We start from the raw sequence: 15,907 nt of genomic DNA, 5'->3' as shown, positions 1-15,907 counted from the left end.
TGGAACCAGGGAGAGTAAAATCACCCCCAAGCAAAAAATATCCTCCCAGAGCCTCTGCGAGCCAAAAATCAGCTGGCTGGCATACACATGCATGTTGGACTAGCTACAGCAACGGCTCACATGCCAACAGATATGTTAATAATGCCATCTGTGGCATTCGTGCCATAAGTTCACAATCACTGTCTTAGAGGCTATTCTAGACCAGTGTTTTTCAACCAGTGTACCGTGGCACACTAGTGTGCCGCGAGACATGGTCAGGTGTGCCACGAAGAAGGAAGCTCAGGTTCTGGTCTCGCAACTTTTTGCTGAGAGAGTGAGAAAGAAAGAGAGAGAAAGAAAGAAAGAGAAAGAAAGAGAGTGAGAGAGAGAAAGCAAGATACAGAAAGAAAAGAAAGAGAGAGAGAAAGAGAGAGAAAGAAAGCAAGAGAGAGAAAAGGAGAGGAAGCGAGAGAGAGAGAAATGAGCAAAAAGGGGAGGAAAAAAGAAATGAGAAAATGATTGAGACAGAATGAGAGGAAAGAGAGAGAAACAAAGAGAGAGAGAAGTGACTCTTGATTTAAAGCATATGATAAAAAGCATATGATAAAAAGAGAGAAAAAAACCCAGCTCTCACCTGTTTTTGGAAATGGTTCAAGAGTGTATATACACATCCACACACACACACAAGGGTGGGGAGGAGACAGGGATGGAAAAAGAGAGGAGAGTGTCTTAGGGTGTCATTTTGGTTGGTGGTGTGCCCCAGGATTTTGTAAATATAAAAAATGTGCCGCGGCTCACAAAAGGTTGAAAATCACTGTTCTAGACCCTTTGGCAGACAAGATCTGCAGTTAGCTTCTTCCACTGGCATGATTGGAATCTCTAGTCTCATTGAGGTGAGACAGCTCTTCAGATACCCTGGATCAATATCATAAAGGGCTTTAAAACACCTTTAATTGGACCTGGAGGCAAATGAACAACTAGTGCAGATCACAGAACAACGGTATTATATTTGCCATGTAATTTTTTTGAAATATTTTTATTTTAATTTTCATACTTTTCACCCTTAATCCTCCCCCTCCCTTCCCTCAGTTTCTTATTCATAGTCCCAGCCAAGTCAGAGTTCTAAACAATTTCTTCTTTATGTCTTCATTGGCCTTACCCCTTTCCACCCATGCAAAATAAAGTTTCCATTTTTTCTTATCCTTTCAGCTTTTTCATCCCAGTTCAGTGAGATAATATGAGTTATCTCCATTTGTACTTGTTCAAATATATAATCATTCCATTGTTTTACTGTCCATTTACTTTTATCCTTCCATCCATAAACTATAGTTGCATGAGCAGCTTTTATCATAGTCCTTAATACTTCTTGTTCTTCTGTCTTCATTCCTTGAGTTTCTTTAATACCTCCTATTATGTCCCATCCTACCCGCAATTCATTTTTAACTATTCCATTTATATTTTTCAGTATTAAAGTCCAGAAATTTTGAATCTCCTCACATTCCCACCAAAGATGTGTGTACCATCCCACTGCATGACCACAATGACAGAATTTAGGGCTTAGTCCTCCAATCATATAGGCCAGCTGGGCAGGAGTTCTATACCATTTTAGATATATTTTCCTTTCCATATACTGAAACTTCTCTATTTTAATTATTTGTATCCCTCTCATTAGTCCTTCTATTCTTTCATCCGTTAAATTAAAATCCTTACTCCATTTATTCTTAATTTGATTCAGCATATATTCCTTATCATCTGTCATTAATTTATATATCACTTTTACTCCTCTTAATCCTTTCTCTCTATATTTTAAAATTATATCTATTTTATTTTCTCTCAGACCAGTTTTTTTCTTATCTATTAGCTCATTCCACCTTTACCAATTTTAGGGTCCACCTATTGTATTATCTAATTGGTTTTCATTAATTCACCCCCTTCTTTATATAAACCTTTTATTTGATTATACCCATTTATTTCTAACTCTTTTGCACCCCTCCCTATTACACTTCTTATAGATGCCCATTTTGATACTTCTTGCTTCCACTCTTTCTGCCATCTACTCCATACTTTATATGCTACTTTCCTGGGTCCTATAGTTTTCTTACTTACTTCATTTAAATTTGAATCATGTATACCTTCTTTTCCTAGTCCCTTGTTCACCTCATTTTCTAATTTCACCCATCTCTCCTCTCTTTGGTCCAATTCTAGCAATTGTTTTATTTGAAAGGCTTCATAATAATATTGTATATTCGGTATTCTCCATTGCATCTGGAAGGAGAGTCCAACATGGGTATTACTCCAATCCTATTGGTAGAGACTGAGTTAAAATTTACATATTAATTAAGCACCGCCCCCTCTGCTCTCCCCATGAGCCAGTTTTAAAAACTCAGTCACAGAGTAGAGACATGCTGAGTTTTTGAGCTAGATTAAAATATCTAGGAAATGTGTAAATAAACTGTTTGTTACCGTTTTAATCCTTTTTCTCTTGTCTTTCAGATGTGAAGCTTGAAGAGGATCAGACGGTCTGGGGTCTCTGCCCTCAGCGGGCACCACCCCCAACGACTCTCTTTAGGGGTCTTGCCTTCCCCCAGTGGGAACACCCCATAGAGGAGCACCCAGCCTGGGGGTCCCTGGCCTCCGAGGCCATACCGGGGCTGTCAGCCGAAGGTGGGGGGGTCCGCCCCCCCCCACTGGGAGGCTTGAAGGCGACTCGCGTGCAGCGGGAGATGAGCGCCTCACAGCTGACGGAGAAGTCAGCCCGGCGAGCACTAAGGAAGCCGCTGCCGAAGCCGCAGCCGCCGAAACCGCCGAAGCCGACAGGAACGCGGCGTGGATTGCAGCGAGGAGGTCGGGAACCCCCCGGAGAGCCTGGAAGCGGCGAAACGGTCCCCATGAAGGGAGGGACCTGTAAAACAGCCCGGAGAGCCGTGGAGGCTGGGCGCCGCCTTATTGGGAGCGGCCGGAGCGGCGAGGCGTCTTTGGGCGCCAAACAGCTGGCAGGGCGGCAAAACTAAGCGCGAACGGGCTGGGAAGCCCTAGTGCGCAGGCGCAGGTCCTGGGAGGCCGCGGGCGCCATTTTTCGGGGCAATACTGACGAGGCTGGCGAGAATCTAAGCCACTGGAGGTCAGAAGCAGCACAAGCCTGTAATTGTGACCAACTATTTGTGAGTACAATGGAGGAGCACCAAGCCAAAGAGCTCCCGGTAGTCACGCTTGTCTCCAGCGCATTGGTTCCCTCCGAAACCGGGGAATGCCTGAGACCGGAGGAGAGGAAAGCGGAGACATTGCTGCGTAAGGCGCACCAGATGTCTGGCTGGGGGTTCAGGTTGGTGGCATCTGCCTCGTTCATCAATCGAGCATCACTAATGTGGATCAAGGAGATGCAATCCCGCCTGGGGCCTGAGGATGGTCGCCTCCGTCAGGACTTAAGTAAGTTGTTGGCGGCGACGGAATTTTCGGCAGACGCCACCCTACACGCGGCCAAATTTTCCGCACGAAGCATGGCAACCACGTTATCGTCATGCCGCCTCTTGTGGTTGAGAAACTGGCAGGCAGATCTTAAGTCTAAGTGGCGCCTGGCCTCTGGTCCCTTCCAGGGCTCCACACTCTTCGGAGACTTGTTGGAAAAGGTCCTAGTGGAGGACAAGGACAAGAGGAAGGTCCTTCCTAGAGCTAACAGACGACCAGACAGGAGGTTCACACCTTATTCAAGGCGTCAGTCCTTTCGCTGGGACTCTTCTACAGGACCCAATCAGAACCAGCGCCCCTTCTCCCAGGGGCAGTACAATCAGCAGCCCTATAGGAGCGACCGAAACTCCTTTCAGGACAGGCCGAGGGGCTATCAGCAGTCCAGACGGCCATTTCGTGGCAATTCCCAGAGAGGGTTTAAACGCACGAAATGACTTAGCCGGCCATCAGCCCATAGGGGGAAAACTGCAAAGCTTCGGCGAGGTCTGGCAGGCGACTTCCTCCGACAGATGGGCTCTGGCCACAGTTACACAAGGGCTCAGGCTGGAATTCCTTCAACCACCTCCCAGCCGTTTTATACGCTGCCCAGTAATAAAGGACTTTCAAAAGAGACTATAATTGCGCAGGGAAATTACGCACCTGCTAGACATCCAAGCCATAGAACTAGTTCCGCAGCAGGAGGAAAGAAAGGGGTTCTATTCTATGATTTTCATCGTTCCCAAAGCCTCAGGAGGCTGCAGGTTGAGCCTCAACCTGAAGCAACTGAACCTCTTCATAAGATACAGGAGGTTCAGGATGCACTCGCTGCAGACCATTCTCGCCTCCATCCGGAAACAGGACACTTTAACATCCATAGACCTCAAGGAGGCATACTTGCATGTTCCTATTCATCCGGAACATCGCAGGTTTCTCCGATTTTATACCGACGGAAGACATTACCAATACAGAGCCATGCCGTTCGGCTTGTCATCGGCCCCAAGAACGTTTACGAAGCTCTTGGACGTATTGACTGCCAGCTTAAGAGCAAGATCCATCAGACTCATGGCCTACCTGGATGATATAATCATTTTGTCCAGGTCCAAGCTAGCAGCAGGGAGAGATCTCAACGAGACAATTCATACGCTGGAACTCCATGGCTTCACAGTCAATGTGGAAAAAAGCCAACTGTTACCTACTACCAGGCTTCTACACCTAGGAGGGCACGGTGTCACTCTCACAAGAGAGGCAAGACAACATCAGACACTTGATATCCAGTATTCAGAGGGGGCCAGTCCCCCTTTCACTGCTGTCAAAGATACTGGGAACCCTAGTGTCAGCCATTGGCATTGTCCCCTGGGCCAGGTTCCATATCAGAACACTGCAGTGGTTCCTGCTTCCGGCTCAAAGGTCCAAGGTGAGCCATTGTCACAGACAGGTCTACTTGCCCCAGAGGGTCAGGGAATCCTTGAGATGGTGGACATCCGCCGCAATCAGCAGAGGATCTCATTTCCAGACAAGGGATCAAGTCATCCTGACCACCGATGCCAGTCTTACCGGATGGGGCGCCCACATTGGAGCTCACATGGCTCAAGGCCTGTGGACGGATGAGGACCTCACTTCGGTCAACATAAACTTTCTGGAACTAAGAGCAGTGTTCTTAGCGCTACAGACATTTGCACCTCTGGTTCATCAGCAGCACGTGTTGGTGCTCACGGACAATGTGGCGACCAGAGCTCACTTGAACCACCAAGGGGGCACAAGGTCGCAGCGTCTCATGGAGGAGACAAAGGCACTATTCCGCTGGGCCGAACAGCATCTGCGGTCCTTAACAGCGGAACACATCGCGGGGATCAGCAATACACAAGCGGACTGGTTGAGCCGGTCCACCTTGGATCAATCAGAGTGGAGGCTGGACCCGGCACTCTTTCATCAGGCAGCGAGGCGGTTTGGCCTTCCGCTGGTGGACCTTTTCGCCAGCTCACAGAACACCCAGCTTCCAAGATTCTACACACGGTTCCCACAGCCAGGGGCGGAGGAAGCGAACGCCCTGGCCGCCAGGACTGCTCTATGCATTTCCACCAACAAATCTTATACCACGAGTAGTGGAGAAACTCCTGCGAGAGAAAGCGGAGGTGTTGCTGGTGGCTCCACACTAGCCTCGACGACCGTGGTTCTCCGACTTGATGGCACTGTTGGTGTCGACACCTTGGAGAATTCCGGACCAATTGATATCCCTCAGTCAGGGGGAACTTCATCACCCAGATCCCCAGTGGCTCCAACTGACCGTTTGGCACTTGAACGGGTCAGGCTACGGGGATTGAAGATACCAGAGAAGGTCATTGACACTATGCAAGCTGCGAGGCGTCCATCTACTTCTCGGGTTTACCAGACGACATGGGTGGCCTTTTGCAGTTTTTGCAACAAACAAAACATCAATACTGGGCAGGCTTCGGTCATCACAGTTCTGGAGTTCTTACAAACCGGTCTTGACAAAGGGCTAGCGCCCAACACGCTAAAACGACATGTGGCGGCCCTCGCAACCATGATATGAGTGGAGGGAGTCCATTCCTTGGCTTACCATCCTTGGGTGAAGGATTTTCTGCGAGGAGCATCGAATCAACACTCTCCACCGATTCGGAGGTTTCCATCATGGGACCTTCCGTTGGTTCTCAGGGCCTTGACAAAACCACCATTTGAGCCCTTGAGATCTATACCTTTGCGACTACTGTCAATTAAAACGGCCTTCCTAGTGGCTATTACGTCGGCCCGGAGAGTGTCAGAGTTAGCTGCCTTGTCGGTACGCCCTGACCTCTGTATCTTTTATCCAGACCGGGTGGTGCTAAGGTTGGACCCTTCCTTTGTACCGAAGGTGAACTCAGAGTTTCATAGGAAACAGGAATTGATTCTGCCAGATTTTTGCACCCACGGCAGCCACCCGTCGGAATTGAGGTGGCACAAAATTGATGTACGCCGTGCGGTCAAGATTTACATTAGACGCACAGAAACCTTTCGAAAGACGGAAAAACTGTTTGTTTCCTTTGCATCAGACAAAGAGGGACTTGGAGTTTCATCGGTTTCCATTAGTCGTTGGATCAGGGACTGTATTGCGGAGGCATGCAGAGCTCGTAACCATCCGGTGCCAACAGGAGTGACTGCTCACTCAACGAGGAGTGCGGCGACCTCAGCGGCCTGGGCTACCCAGGCGTCCATAGATGACATCTGCAGGGCTGCAACATGGTCGGCACCATCGACTTTCATACGACATTATAAGTTGGACTCCTTCGCTTCAGCAGAGGCGGCATTTGGGAGACGTGTTTTACAATGTGTTTGTGTTTCTCCAACGTCCCTGACAAGACCTTCTCCCTCCCATGGGCCGTAAATCTCTGGTATATCCCATGTTGGACTCTCCTTCCAGATGCAATGGAGAAGAACCGTTGTACCTACCTGAACGGTCTTCTCAGTGCACTGGAAGGAGAGTCCAAACCCACCCGGTACAGTTATGGGTGCAGGCATGCCGGAGTGGGCAGTTAGTCAGTTTTTGGTTGTTACAATAAAACTTGGTTATCCTCTTACTATGGTTCTTCGTTTTTAAAACTGGCTCATGGGGAGAGCAGAGGGGGCGGTGCTTAATTAATATGTAAATTTTAACTCAGTCTCTACCAATAGGATTGGAGTAATGCCCATGTTGGACTCTCCTTCCAGTGCACTGAGAAGACCGTTCAGGTAGGTACAACGGTTCGTCCCCATCACAATTGGCTCTTGTTTATATATACTGTCTTCAATGTTACTCTTACTCTTTTCCCTCCAAATATCCATTCTCTCAGTTCTCTATCCCATCCCTTTAATTGTTCTGTGTAGATCTCCACTGGCAGCACTTGTATTAAGAACATTAATTTTGGTAAGATCAACATCTTAGCTGTTTGTGTTTGTTTTGTTATTGATAGATATTTTCCATTTCATTCCTTAATTTGTCTTCTTATTCTCCTCCATATCTTATCATTATTCCATTTTTAAGCCACTCTTCTTTCTTAGTTATTTGAATACTTAAATATTTTATTCTCTTTTTTGCTAATTGTATCCTTTCTTCCTCTGCTATTCTTTTTTGCTCTGTCAAACTCATGTTCATTAACATTATCTGATTTATTCAAATTTATTTCCATTCCTGAAACTGCCTCAAAATCTTATTTTAAGTTCATATAATGTATTCAGCAGATTTTGTGTGACCAGTAAGATATCATCTGCATACAAATTTATTTTTAATTCTTCCTTTCCTATTTTATAGCCCTGTATTCTTGCATTATTCCTAATTCTATTTGCTAGATTTTCAATACCAATTAGAAATATCCCTGGTAAAAGAGGACTACCTTGATGGGTACCCCTTTGTAGCTCTATTCTTTTCGATAACCTATTAACTCTAATTCTTGCCCCCGCACCTGTGTACAGCCTTTGAATTGTTTCTATATATGATTTATTAATTCCATATTTTTCCATTACAGTAGATAGATATTTATGATCTATTGAATGAAAGGCTTTATATACATCCAATTTAATTACACCCCACTTTTTCTGTTCCTTTCTAGCCATTATATTTAATATACAGTATTTCTAATTGGGTGTGTAATCTGTCTCCCCTTTATGAAACCATACTGGTCCCTATTAATTATTTTAGGTAAGATTTCATCTAATCTCTTAGCTAAAGTTTTTGTAAAAATTTTGTAATCTTGATTAAGTAATGAGATTGATCTATATGAACTAACTTCTTTAGGGTCCTTATTTGGTTTTAAAATTGTTATAATTTCCTCTTCCTTCCGTGACTCTGGAATCCTACCTCCCTTTAATATGTTATTAAACAATCTATACATATGTGGTAGTAATATCTCTTTCAGTTCTTTATAGTATTCTGCTGTTAGTCCATCTGTACCTGGTGACTTTTTACATTTAATCCTTGTATTACTTCCATTATTTCCTTTTCTGACATCTCCTCTCCCATCTTATTTGACTCATTCTTATTTAATTGAGTGGAAATCGTCTTCCCATTCCTGAACTCTTCTTTTCTTATATAAATCTTGATAAAATTCTAAAAAGACCTCAGAGATTTTCTCTGTATTATATTCTATCTGCCCTCTTTTTATTTTTAAATTTACCAACTCCATGTTTCCCCGTCTCTTTTTAAGATAGTTAGCTAGTTTTTTCATTACATTTATATTAGTTCTTTGAAAATCGCTTTTCAGTAAAATTTCTTTTTTCCACATTCTAGATCCTCTATTTGGTTCAGTTCCTGTTTGGATTGCTCTAACTTTTGTTTTATTTCTATTCTATAGTTTTCCTGTAGCGCTCTCTCTGGTATTCCTCTATTTCTTTAATCTTTTTATCCTTCATTTCTTTTCTTTTCCTATTATAAATTATTTCTTGAGAAATAGCATGGGCTCGAAGGACAGGCTTAGCCACATCCCAAACAATCGCATCTTCCGCCGACTCTAAGTTATCTTGAAAATAATTATCCATTACCTTTAGCAATTCCTCCCTTTCTTTTTTACCCCTAAATAGATAATTCTTATGTCCATTTATATTCCCTATTCGTTTTACCTAATCCCATCTCTACAACTACCATGGCATGATCTGAAATCCATATCCCTCCAGTTTTAACTTTGCTTATATTCCAAATATTTATTTTTTTAATAATACGTAATCTATATAAGTATATTTTGCATTGCCTGTGAGAGTAGTATGTCGGTTGCTGAGTTTCCTTTACCCTGTCATAAATATTATTTAATCCGTATCTTTGTAATTACTTTGACTGCCCTCTCAAGTCCCAGGGGGGTTGGCCATCCTACTGCACGATGATCTTAGTGCACAGGTAATAAATACAATAACAGATATGGAAGGTAGATATATACTAATAACAATAAAAGTTCCTTAGTAAATCTCTCTCCCCAATACATTTGCCATGTAAGGGATCTCTAGAACATCCATCCCCCTGCATTCTGTACCTTTGAAGACTGTTCAAAGGTAGCCCCATTGCAGTAATGCAACTGAAGGATGACTAGGGCATGGGTGCATGCAGAGCCTCACAAGCCAGCAGTTGGCTCAACTGGTACATAATTGTGCAAAGACTCCTAGGCACGACTGCCAACTATGCTTTGAAAAGGTGTTGTAAATCAAAGAGAAACTCCCTCCCCCACAGCCCCATCCAGAGTTAAAAATGATAAACTTCCAAATCCCAAAATACTTTGAACCTACAACTATAGCCTCTAGGTACTGCAAGAGAGAAGCTACATCATCACTTTGGTCACCCATGGATGGGTATGTAAAGTTGAGTTAAATTAGCATATTAATGATACCTCAATCCCATGATATTGGATGATCTCATTCAGTGGTTTCATATAGATGTTAAAAAGGAGATGAGAGAGCATCAAGCCCGGTAGCATACTACAAAGAAGTGGCTGTTGGCTGAATCTTTTGCTCCCTGCTAACACCAGTTGGGACGAGCCTTGAAGAAAGATGACTCTGTAGGAATCTAGACAAAAACTGTCTAGGCAGGTGGGAACTTATTATGATTTCTTAAGAACAAGTTAATGAAAGCTTCTTTGGTTACTCTGAGGTTTTCATTTGCGTAAAGGAAAGAGATCGTTTTATCCCATTTATTATTTGCCTCCCTCCCCTTCTACTACAGAAAGTTGGCAAAATATTCACTTGAGATTCATAGGAAAGGCTGCAAACGGGAAAGGGATAGTTTAGAAATAATTTCATCAGCAAAGTTCTGCCAAATTAAGGACGTTTTTTAAAAAAATATTTTGAATATAAACTAAGATAGTTGACATTTTTATTATGAATGTATTTTTGAACTAGTCATATATCTTACACATGCTACATGGCAGTTATACACCATGAATATAGAAATACAATATTTTAATAATCTGGTTTGTATTTCAATTGACAATTCCATAAGTGCGCACATACATAGAAAGAAAGAAAGAAAGAAAGAAAGAAAGAAAGAAAGAAAGGGGAAGGGCCTTCTGCCTTTGGCAGTTTTCCTGTTGCACGAGGGAGGCACTAGTTGCAGCCTCAGGCTCTTCCTGGTGGGTGGAGGAAGCTGTGTTTCCATCTACATCTCCTCACTTCAAAGGGCTTAGCTGCAACCCCCATCTCTTTTGGGCAGCACAAGCCCCTCATTTCAAAGGGTGGCTCAAATTCTTCTCTCAGCTGGTATATGAATCTCCCCAAGGATTTCATCAGGGGCTTTGGGAGCCGGGCCTGTTCCAGTCCCAAACCCATTCCATTCTTCCTAACTTACTCAGGGGCCTTCCCCAGCCTTGGGCACTAGGGTTGGGAACTCAATCTCAGCTGCTTTAGACATTTTTCCCACCATTACTCATCCCTTTTTGCTTGTAAAGAAGGTGGATAAAACCTTCTTCAGATATATTAGTGATAGGAAGAAGAAAAACTGCAGCACCACGAAGCTTAGCACCGGGAATAATACATGCATTGATGGGAATAAGGAGATTGCTGACCATTTCAATAGCTACTTCTGTTCAGTTTTCTCAAAAGACACCTTACAATATAATACTATAGATGGATATAGCACTGCTTCCAGCTGTACGGATTCAGCTCCAGTGATCTTAGAAGCTGATATCTTAGAAGAACTTGAACGATGAAAGATAAATAAGGCAATGGATCCAGATGGCATCCACCCCAGAGTTCTTAAAGAATTCAGATTTGTCATTGCTACCCCCCTGTTAACAGGAGATGTTTCTGAGGATTGGAGATTGGCCAGTGTTGTGCCTATCCACAAGAAGGGCAGTAGAGAAGAAGCTGGTAACTACAGGCCAGTTAGCTTGACATCAGTTATAGTTAAAATGATGGAGACTGTACTCAAAAAGAGGATAAATCAGCACCTAAAAAACAATAACTTATTGGACCCAAATCAGCATGGCTTTACTGAAGGCAAATCATGTCAGACTAATCTCATTGATTCGTTTGACTATGTCATGAAGGTGGTGCCATGGATATTGCCTATCTGGACTTCAGCAAAGCCTTTGATACGGTTCCACATAAAGAGCTGATAGATAAATTAGTGAAGATTGGATTTAATCCCTGGATAGTTCAGTGGATTTGCAGCTGTCTGAAGAGTAGACAACAGAGAGTTATTATGAATGGCGAGTATTCTGAGCAGAGACAGGTTACAAGCGGTGTGCCACAAGAGTCTGTTCTGGGTCCTATTCTTTTTAATATGTTTGTGAGTGACATAGGGGAAGGTTTGGTAGGGAAGGTTTGCCTATTTGCCGATAACTATAAAGTGTGCAATAGGGTTGATATTCCTGGAGGCGTCTGTAATATGGTAAATGATTTAGCTTTACTAGATAAATGGTCAAAGCAATGGAAAACCCCAGTTTAATGTTTCCAAATGTAAAATAATGCACTTGGGGAAAAGGAATCCTCAATCTAAGTATTGTATTGGCAGTTCTGTGTTAGCAAAAACTTCAGAAGAGAAGGATTTAGAGGTAGTGATTTCTGACAATCTCAAAATGGGTGAGCAGTGTGGTCGGGTGGTAGGAAAAGCAAGTAGCATGCTTGGCTGCATAGCTATAGGTATAGCAAGCAGGAAGAGGGAGATTGTGATCCCGCTATATAGAGTGCTGGTGAGACCACATTTGGAATACTGTGTTCAGTTCTGGAGACCTCACCTACAAAAAGATATTGACAAAATTGAATGGGTCCAAAGACGGGCTACAAGAATGGTGGAAGGTCTTAAGCATAAAACTTATCAGGAAAGACTTAATGAACTCAATCTGTATAGTCTGGAGGACAGAAGGAAAAGGAGGGACATGATCGGAACATTTAAATATGTTAAAAGGTTAAATAAAGTTCAGGAGGGAAGTGTTTTTAATAGGAAAGTGAACACAAGAACAAGGGAACACAATCTGAGGTTAGTTGGGGGAAAGATCAGAAGCAATGTGAGAAAATATTATTTTACTGAAAGAGTAGTAGATGTTTGGAACAAACTTCCAGCAGACATGGTTGGTAAATCCACAGTAACTGAATTTAAACATGCCTGGGAAAAACATATATACATCCTAAGATAAAATACAAAAAATACTATAAGGGCAGACTAGATGAATCATGAGGTCTTTTTCTGCCGTCAGTCTTCTATGTTTCTATGTTTGGTCGCTGGGGCTGGCATCTCAGCTTTGATGGTGGGGGGGGGGGGGGCTGCATTCCAGTTTCAATTGGGCTTTTGGGTCCTGGAAATCTCTGGGTGGAGGCAAGTTCTTCCTTTTTCTGGATCACTTTGGGCAGGCTCCTTTTGGATAGTCCACCCTCTGCCATGGTAGCCTGATTTTTTCTCCAATGTGCTGCTAAGGAGAATCCAACAAGGGTCATACTTCAGTCTGATTAGTAGAGACTCAGTTTAAAATTTTAATATTTAATATTCAATTGGGTAACACCCCCTAGCTGTCCAAAGGGTCCAGTTTTTTAAACTCAGTCTTAGAGTAGGGATGTGTGTTTTTTCTCTCTACGAATTTAACAGTAGTTAAACTCGTGTTAGACACTCCCCTTAAAAGAAAGTTTTCCCCATTGATCTCAGGTAAGTTAATGAACTAAATAGGATGGTTAACTGGTATGCTGGCAAGAACCAAAAATCCTCCTTCACATTCTTCAGATATTGCCTTAAAGGTCCCTGCCCTCCGTGGATATACAATGGGGGGGGGGAGTATTTAGTCAGACACCAGTTGTGCAAGTTCTCCCACTTAAAAAGATGAGAGAGGCCTGTAATTGACATCATACGTAGGCCTCAACCATGAGAGACAACATGAGAAAACACATCCAGAAAATCACATTGTCTGATTTTTAACAAATTTATTTGCAAATTATGATGGAAAATAAGTATTTGGTCACCTATAAAGAAACAAGATTTCTGGCTCTCACAGACCTCTAACTTCTTCTTTAAGAGGCTCCTCTGTCCTCCACTCATTACCTGTAGTAATGGCACCTGTTTGAAGTTGTTATCAGTATAAAAGTCACCTGTCCACAACCTCAGTCACACTCCAAACTCCACTATAGTGAAGACCAAAGAGCTTCCAAAGGAAACCAGAAAAAAATTGTAGCCCTGCACCAGACTGGGAAAACTGAATCTGCAATAGGCAAGCAGCTTCATGTGAAGAAATCAACTCTGGGAGCAATAATTAGAAAATAAAAGACTTTGTTTCTTCTTGTATCAACCCAGTCATAGAATTTCTTCCAAATTTCATAGTATTTTTATTCTTTGTTTTTAAGTTTTTGGGTTAATCTGTCAATTTCTGCAGTCGTATATTTTTTTTATCATTTCTCTTTCTGATGGTGTTTCTTCTTGTTTTCAATTTTGCGCTATTGTAATTCTAAATGCAGTAATCATATGTTGTATTAAATAATAGTGGTCTTTTTAAAGTTTTTGATTTATTATGCCTAGAAGAAAGGTCTCTGGTTTTAATATCAGCTTAATTGTAGTAATTTTCCATATCTTTTTTATTTGGGGGCATGTCCACCATAGATGAAAAAAGGTCCCATTTTTATTTTTACACCTCCAACAATTTGGTTTTAGATTTGGATATATTTTGGCTAATCTAGCTGGTGCTAGGTGCCATCTATAGAACATTTTTTGGATATTTTCTTTATATGAAACAGATTTCGTTATTTTATAATTTTTCCACATTAATTCCCATTGTTCTAAATATATGTTATGTCCTACATTTTTAGTCCAACTAATCACATTTCCTTTAACTATTTCTGTTTCCATTTTATACTCAATTAAAAAGTTATATAGCCTAGTTATAATTAATATTGACCTAATATTAATTTATCTAATATACTATCCTTTTCCTATATTCCATTATTCTTTTTATCTTTTTGCCATTTTACCTGAATTTGTGTGTATGGCCACCAATCAATAATAATATTTTGTTTTTCCAATTGTTGTCTTGTTTTGATATTACTTTTCTCATCTAATATATGATTATAATTCACTATTTTTTTTTATTTGGAGAATGTTTGGATGTGTAACTGCTTCCATGCTGGAATACCATCTTGGAATTTTAATATACAGTGATCCCTTGAGTATCGCGAGGGTTATGTTCCAAGACCCCTCGCGATACTCGATTTTTCGCAATATAGTGGTGCGGAAGTAAAAACACCATCTGCGCATGTGCGCCCTTTTTCCATGGCCGCGCATGCGCAGATGGTGGAGTTTGCGTGGGCGGCGGGGAAGACCCAGGGAAGGTTTCTTCGGCCGCCCAGCAGCTGATCTGCTCGGCAGCGCCGCAGCAGCGAGGAGCCGAAGATCGGGGTTTCCCCGCCGCCCACGCAAAGGCTCCTCGCTGCTGCCCGCCCGCCGCTCGCCCGCCCACCGCCCGCCACTCGAGAGCAAGAGGGGGAGAGATAGAGAAAGAGAGAGAAGGAAAGAAAGAGATGAGAGAGGGAGGAAGAGAGTGTGAGAGAGGAAGAAGCAAGATAGAGAAAGAGAGAGAGAAAGATGAGAAAGGAAGAGAGTGACGTCATCGGGTGGGAAAAATCGCGATATAGCGTTTCGCGAAGATCGAGATCGCGAAGATCGAGGGATCACTGTGTTCTCTTTTAATCTTTATCCATGTTGCCATTAAGGAGTGTCTAATTATGTGATTTTTGAAATATGTTGGAATTTTGTTTTTTTCATTCCATAGGAATCCATGCCACCCTTGTAAAGTATCATGTCCCTCTAAAGCTAATAATCTTTTGTTTTTAAGCTCTATCCAATCTTTTATCCAAAGTAATGTTGATGTTTGATAGTAACTTTCAAAATCTGGAAGTCCGAATCCACCTTGTTTAGTTTTATCTTGTAAATATTTAAGTCTTACTCTCGATTTTTTCCCCTCCCATACAAATTTGGAGATTGTGCTGTTTAATTTTATTTAAAAGTTTTTATTTAATTTTACTGGGATCATTTGGAATAAATAAAGAAATTTTGGTAGGATTTTGATTGTGGAAATTTTCCCTGTAAGTGAAATGTGTAGTTAATTCCATTGGATCAATTGATCTTGTATGCAAGCCATCTACCTGTTTTATTTGCGCTTTCAAATTCATGTTGTTTGGCTATCTTAAGTTTAACAGCAATTTTATCTTGTATTAGTGTTGATATTGTGTTTTATTTTATCCCTTTCTTCACTTAATTTCTCGTTTTGTAAGTCTTTTTGCATTTCTATTTCTAGGTATTTTAATTTATTTTTGTATTCATTCAATTTTTTATCTTTAGATTTTTTGGTTTTGGATGAATATGCTATTGTTAGCCCTCTTATATATGCTTTCGTGGTGTCCCAGATATTCTGAATTGTAGTATCGTTGTTCCAATTGTCCTAAAAAATAGTTTAAGTTCTTGTTTAATGTAATTAATATAATTTTGTTCTTTTATCAATACTTGGTTTATGGACCATCTGTTGTGTTCTTTCCTTGGTTCTTTTATTTTTACTGATTTTGG

General features: G+C 42.0%; 1 protein-coding gene across 9 annotated transcripts in view; it reads left to right on the top strand.

Moving 5' to 3' along the window:
- TOPBP1 (DNA topoisomerase II binding protein 1) overlaps positions 1-15,907 on the top strand; it is a 217,414-nt gene that overhangs the window by 97,799 nt on the left and 103,708 nt on the right. The gene's annotated exons all lie outside the window — the stretch shown is intronic.

This window comes from Erythrolamprus reginae, chromosome Z (genome assembly GCF_031021105.1).
Source record: "Erythrolamprus reginae isolate rEryReg1 chromosome Z, rEryReg1.hap1, whole genome shotgun sequence".
NCBI classification, from domain to species: Eukaryota; Metazoa; Chordata; class Lepidosauria; order Squamata; family Dipsadidae; genus Erythrolamprus; species Erythrolamprus reginae.
The sequence above is the reverse complement of the archived record's forward strand: the minus strand, read 5'-3'. Positions and strand labels throughout refer to the sequence as shown.